This window comes from Clupea harengus, chromosome 4, assembly GCF_900700415.2.
Source record: "Clupea harengus chromosome 4, Ch_v2.0.2, whole genome shotgun sequence".
NCBI classification, from domain to species: domain Eukaryota; kingdom Metazoa; phylum Chordata; class Actinopteri; order Clupeiformes; family Clupeidae; genus Clupea; species Clupea harengus.
The window spans coordinates 1,002,945-1,010,476 of record NC_045155.1 but is presented as its reverse complement, the minus strand read 5'-3'; positions in this window follow the sequence as shown (position 1 = coordinate 1,010,476).

Below are 7,532 nucleotides of genomic sequence, written 5' to 3'. Positions count from 1 at the left end.
TATACCCCAACATCAACGCTAAACTATACCCCAACATCAACGCTAAACTATACCCCAACATCAACGCTAAACTATACCCCAACATCAACGCTAAACTATACCCCAACATCAACGCTAAACTATACCCCAACATCAACGCTAAACTATACCCCAACATCAACGCTAAACTATACCCCAACATCAACGCTAAATGTTATTAATCGATTCCTCTGGCGGCAATCTTCTGACATGCTTTCCGTGAGAATCCCAACCATTGAATTAACATTTGTGGTAAAAAAGATGCCCCTTTCGTTCACTACATCGATAGCAGGGTAAGCCCCTTCTCCATTGGCGTCCCCTTATCTCTCTCAGGATTTAATGTACATGCGAAGCAATTTCACATCATCCACAAGTGGTTGGGATCACAAGACTGTCTTTGAACACGAGTTCATACTCACACTTTTATAAAATCAGACAGAACATATCCTCACATGAGTCCAGCTTATGCGCAGCTGCCAACTGTTAATGGTTCCCCAAGCTAGAGAGAGCTATCATAGGATAGTTTAAAAGCTTCAAAAAGAAAGGTAGAAACTCGCTGGTTGCCTGTCCAGCTTCATAGTAACATAAGATCGTATTCCCTTCATGTTAACATGAATTCATATTACACACACACCAGCAACTAACTACCAACTGTTAAGATCCTCTCCTCTAACTAGTACTTAACTCGCACTTACAGTAGTTACATTCCTGCACTTTTTTTTATTTCTTATGTAAAGTAGTATTTATTGTTACACTAGGTCTCTATTGCTCGTAGCTTGATTGTTCTCTCCTTTGTACGTCGCTTTGGATAAAAGCATCTGCTAAATGACTAAATGTAAATGTAAAATGTAAGATGGTTCCCTAAGCTAGAGATAGCTAGGTTAACAGGCATGAGGCCTCCTATGTTTTACGCCTCTCACATACTCTGTAGCAGAGCCACTGTCCATTCAAAACAGTCGGGTGGGAATACACGATATCTGTTACTTTATCTGAGTGGAAGTGTGAATTAAAATGTGTTATCTATCCCATGTTGTTTTGACCTGATAATGTATATAGATATACAATATAGACTATATATATATATATATTAGTGCTGTCAGTTTAACGCGTTATTAACGGCATTAACGCAAACCCATTTTAACGCCGTTAATTTTTTTATCGCGAGATTAACGCGATTTTTTTTTTAGTATTTTTTTTTTTTTTTTTTAGATTAACATTCTTTTTGGCCTCGCAAACTGTGTAGTAGGCTAACGTTACGGTTTGAGTGAATGGTGAGCGCGATACGGCGAAATGGATGATAAAAAGCTTCTGAATGGAAAGTTTACTTTTAAAAGTTGTGTTGTGCAAAAGAAGCGAGCTTCACTGTTGTCTGAAAATGTCAACAGGCAGCTGGCTGAAAGCAAAGAAGTAGTAGACTTACCTTTTATTGGTAACCTAACTGTTACAGTTCATTGTTTCTGAAATAAGAGGCCTGACTGCTATGTTCCCAGCAAACTTGAAAAAAAGAAAATATTAAGCCATGGTTTAACTGCACTATAGGCTGAGTCCTTGTTTACCTGAAATGTGCACTTTATCATTTGATTTTGTACTGCCCTGTTTGGCAATGTTGGTGTAGGGTTTTCCAATAAAACTCTTCTTATTTTCGTAGTGGAGCCTATGGCTGACGCGTGTTCTTTTCCAAAAAGGTGTGTCTTCCAATGTAGATGAATTTTAAATATTTATTTGTAGCAAAGACATTAACAAACATTAAATAATCCACCTAATGTAATGTAAAACTTATAATGTATCCTTGACTAACTATCTTAACAAGTTCACACGACACGTCACGACACGACACGACACGACACGGTCAGAAAAACCGTGAGACTCCTTAACTTCTCGTGCCATCCACAGGTCATATACTGCCTAGCTACGGCAGCGCAGTTAAACCAAAACAATGCCCTTAAAGCTACAGGCACCTATTATCAATCAATATATCAATGGAGGTAAATCATGAAATGAATGAATACTAAATAGTACATATACTATACAATAATATAAATAACGATAATCAAATCATGAACTTAATACTAAATACCTTTCATAAACAATTATTTAGTGAGGCCTGTATCCCAAAATCATTAGATGTGCATATGGCACCTACATTACCGGCCCCTAATTGTTCTATTAATGCAGTAACTTAGAACAATTACCACTTTTCTGTAAACTTTCAATGAATATCATGAACAGAAATTCACATTACTAAACATTCAATGTTCAAGCACATGAAAAAGAGTGCCTTTAATAGGCATACTAAATGTCCAATATCCTTCAATCAACTTAAAAAACGGATATAAAGTCCACTGGCAGTCCATCTTCAAACGAAGCCTGGGGAGAGAAAGAGAAAGATAGAAAAAGAGGAAAGAGAGAGAGAGAGAGAGAGCCAGAGGTTGCTAGCACATGGCTCATTGTGGGGGCTCAGTCTTTACCACTGGCGTAGTCAGACTCCAAAAGCAGACAGATCTTTGTGATGGGTCTGTCTAAAACATTGGTCTTTGTCTTTATCCGTACTCTGCGAACAAGACCCTTCTTGTCTGGAACTGTCTCAACGATCTTTCCCATAATCCATGAATTCCTTGGAGCACAGTCATCCACAAGAAGAACAACGTCTCCTTCTGCGAAATTTCTGGAAGCTGTGGCCCACCGCTGGCGCTCCTGGAGTTGAGGTAAGTACTCTTTAATCCATCTCTTCCAGAATAGATTGGACATATATTGCACCTGCCTCCATCTACGCCGCGTGTAGAGGTCGTCCTGGTCGAACAATCCTGGAGGTAGGGACGGCTTTGTTTTCAGCAACAGGAGATGATTTGGCGTCAACACCTCCAAGTCATTCAGATCACTAGACGCCTTTGTGATAGGTCGGCTGTTGATGATCGACTCTGCCTCGCACAAGACTGTGTGAAGGCTTTCTTCATCAAGGACTTGCTCTCTCACAGTGGAATTCAACACCTTCCTTATGGATCTTATCAGCCGTTCCCACGCTCCGCCATGATGTGAAGCGGCAGGAGGGTTGAATGACCACTTGATCCCATGTTGGTGGAACAGATGCTGAAACTGTGAGGAGTTCCTTCAGCTCACGATTGGCTCCAACTAAATTTGTCCCATTATCCGAACGAATCTCTTTCACTTGTCCTCGTCGTGCTATGAAGCGCCGGAGTGCATTTATGCACGAATCTGTGTCTAATCAGAATCAGAATCAGAATCAGAAAGGTTTTTACTGCCAAGTAGGTTTTCACCTACGAGGAATTCTTTGTGGTACAATGGTGCAAACAATAAACATACACAATAAACAATAAACAATACACATATTAGGTTACAGCAGGAGTGTGCAAAAAAGGGATTAGAGTCCGTGTTGGGGGGCGGGGGTCCCGGGCCTTGTTGATGAGGCCAACCGCAGACGGGAAGAAGCTGCTCAGGTGGCGTGAGGTTTTGGTCCTGATGGACCGCAGCCTTCTGCCGGAGGGAAGTGGCACAAGGAGTTTGTGTCCAGGGTGGGAGGGATCAGCCATAATCTTCCCTGCAAGCCTCAGGGTCCTGGATGCATACAAATCCTGGAGAGATGGCAAATTGCAGCCAATCACCTTCTCCGCAGAACGAATGACACGCTGCAGTCTGCTTTTGTCTTTGGCAGTGGCAGCAGCGTACCAGATGGTGATGGAGGAGGTGAGGATGGACTCAATGATGGAGGTGTAAAAGTTCACCATCATTGCCTTTGGCAGGTTGAATTTCTTCAGCTGCCGCAGGAAGTACATCCTCTGATGTGCCTTTTTGGTGAGGGAGATGATGTTTAGCTCCCACTTGAGGTCCTGGGAGATGATGGTGCCCAGGAAGCGGATGGACTCCACACTGTCAACTGGGGCGTCACTCAGGGTGATGGGGTTGGGAGGGGCTGGGTTCTTCCTGAAATCGACAACCATCTCCACTGTTTTCAGTGCGTTGAGCTCCAGATTGTTCTGTCCACACCAGGTCACCAGATGGTCAATCTCCCACCTGTAGGCAGACTCATCACCACCAGAGATGAGCCCAATGAGGGTGGTGTCGTCCGCGAACTTGAGGAGCTTGACGGACTGGTGACTGGAGGTGCAGCTGTTGGTGTACAGGGAGAAGAGAAGAGGGGAAAGAACGCAGCCTTGAGGGGAACCGGTGCTGATGGTCCGGGGGTCAGAGACATGTTTTCCCAGCCGCACGTGCTGCCTCCGGTCAGACAGGAAGTCTGTGATCCACCTGCAGATGGAGTCAGGCACACTCAGCCGGAGAAGCTTGTCCTGTAGCAGAGCCGGGATGATAGTATTGAAGGCAGAGCTGAAGTCCACAAACAGGATCCTGGCATAGGTTCCTGAGGTGTCCAGGTGCTGGAGGATGGAGTGAAGGGCCATGTTTACTGCATCGTCTACAGACCTGTTAGCTCTGTAGGCAAACTGGAGGGGATCCAGTAGAGGGTCAGTGATGGCTTTGAGATGCCGCAACACAAGCCGCTCAAATGACTTCATCACAACAGAGGTCAGAGCAACGGGTCTGTAGTCATTAAGTCCACTGATCTTTGTTTTTTTGGGGACGGGGATGATGGTCGAGGTTTTGAAACAGGCTGGTACGTGGCATGACTTCAGTGAGGAGTTAAAAATGTCTGTAAACACCGGTGACAGCTGTTCAGCACAGTGCTTTAGGATGGATGGAGAGACAGAGTCTGGCCCGGTTGCTTTGCGGGGGTTCTGTCTCCTAAAGAGTCTGAAGACGTCCCTCTCCATAATGGATAGAGTCGTCACTGTGGTGGGGGAGAAGGGGGGTGCTCTGAGGTGGGCAGCTGTGGAGAGGCGTAGGCCTCTGTTGTGGTGGGGAAGGTGAAGCTGATGGGCTGGAGCTGGTGGGTGGTGTCACAGGGGATGGTATCAGGACTGTCCCATTGTCTTTCGAAGCGACAGTAAAACTCGTTCAAGTCATTGGCCAGGCGTGGGTCGTTAGTGGAGTGGGGGGCTCTAGGCTTAAAGTTTGTTATCTGCCTAAGCCCTTTCCAGACAGAAGCAGAGTCGTTGGCTGAGAACTGGTGTTGGAGTTTCTCAGAGTAAAGACGTTTAGCATCTCGCACCTCCTTGCTAAACATGTATTTTGTGTCAATAAACCTGTCTCTGTCCCCACTCCTGAATGCCTCTTCCTTCTCCAACCTTAACTTTCTGAGTTTAGCTGTAAACCAGGGTTTGTCGTTGTTATAACTCACCCTGGTGCGTGATGGTAAACAGCTGTCCTCACAGAAGCTGATATATGATGTCACAGCTTCTGTGTACTCATCCAGACTGTTGGTAGCGGTCTTGAAGACATCCCAATCAGTACAGTCCAAGCACGCCTGAAGATCCTCCACAGCTTCACTGGTCCACTGCTTAGATGTCCTCACAACAGGTTTGCAGAGTTTTAATTTCTGCCTGTATGCAGGGATCAAATGGACCATGACGTGGTCAGAGTGTCCCAGTGCAGCCCGGGGGACGGCATGATAGGCACTGCTAACTGTGGTGTAGCAGTGATCCAGAATGTTCTCCTCTCTGGTCGGGCATTTAATATATTGTCTGTATTTGGGGAGTTCGCGGGTGAGATTTCCTTTGTTAAAGTCGCCGAGGACAATAACTAAGGAGTCCGGGTTAGTCCTCTCCACACACAGTATCTGGTCGGCGAGCATGCGCTGTGCAACCTGCACGTTGGCTTGCGGTGGAATGTAAACACCGACCAGAATGAATGAAACGAACTCACGGGGGGAGTAGAATGGTTTACAGTTGATAAAAAAAGATTCCAGATCAGGAGAACAGTACTCTTGAATCACTGTCACATCCTTGCACCAGCCACTGTTAGTGTAGAAACAGATTCCTCCACCTTTCGTCTTGCCGGAAAGTTCTGTGTGGCGGTCCGCTCTGAAGAGTTGGAAGCCTGCCAGCTGCAGCGTAATAATGATGAGGCAAGCTCAATATGCACTGCACGCACGGCTAAACAGGTGAATATGACTCCATATCTCTTTATGAGGCTTCGTCCACGTTTCACCTCAAGTGGTCCAAAGTAATCCACACCGACTCTTGTGAAGGGTGGGTCATCCGGCAGTACACGCTCTTGTGGAAGATCAGCCATTAGTTGTTTTCCAGCTTTTCCATGTAAGCGACGACAGGTCACACACTTTCCAAGGACCTTTCGGATAGCCGTGTTGGCACTCGGGATCCAAAACTTCTGACGCAATTCAGAGAGCATGTGATTGCGCCCTCCATGCCCAGTGTCTTCATGGATCTGTTGGAGAATCAGGTTGGTTATGTGAAAGTCCTTTGACAAGATGACAGGCTGCTTGCTGTTCTCTGGCATAGCTGCCCGACTTAGTCTTCCACCAACGCGCAACAGGCCGTCTTGAAGTATGGGATTCAACTTGTACAAGTGGCTGCTGCGTTTCACATTCTGTCCTTTGAACAGAGCTGACATTTCTTCAGAGAATTTCTCCTTCTGACAGAATTTGACTATGCGAAGCTCTGCCTCATCAAGGTCTTCCACTGAAATGCGTGTGTTCTTGAAGCTTTCCTTGAGACTGTCCATCTGACTTTGGATCAGCTGTTGACCACTGTCAATGCTGGCTTCCTCACAGGCTGCACGCAGCTCTTCACGCCTTTGACAGAGGCTCCAAAGCATGACTTTAATCTTCAAGAACCATGCCACAGTTCGTTTCAACTTTATCCACGATGAGAAGTAGTTGATCAGTTTCTTGAATGGACTTACGTCTTCTCTCACATTTATGGAATTTACTTTAATTCTTTTGATCTCAGGATCATCTGAAGTGATCTCTGCATTGTTCAATGGAGTCTTTGGCCAGCACTCAACTGGACTGCAGAGGAATTCTGGGCCTGACACCCAACTTGTGTTCTTCAAGAATTCATCCACTCTTTGGCCTCTAGAGGCGTAGTCAGCCGGGTTCTTGTCAGTGCCAACGTGTCTCCATTGTTCCACATCAGAGCCTTTCAGAATATCTGAAACTCTGTTTGCCACGAACGTGCGGTAACGTGTCGTGTCGTGTCGTGTCGTGTCGTGTCGTGTGAACTTGTTAAGATAGTTAGTCAAGGATACATTATAAGTTTTACATTACATTACATTAGGTGGATTATTTAATGTTTGTTAATGTCTTTGCTACAAATAAATATTTAAAATTCATCTACATTGGAAGACACACCTTTTTGGAAATGAACACGCGTCAGCCATAGGCTCCACTACGAAAATAAGAAGAGTTTTATTGGAAAACCCTACATTCAAGTCAGAAAAACCTTCATCTCCGGGAGGAAAGTGGATTTTGGAAATGATTATAAAATCGCCATAGCCTACATGAACAAAGTGTTAAACTGGACACCTATCAGGCCAGAAGATACTGAGTCTTTGAATGCCTTTTCACTCTTCCTAACAGCCTGCTGCAACACCATGGATGAAGTGAGTTACATGGAGGAGTTGGATAATGTTGCAAACTTGAA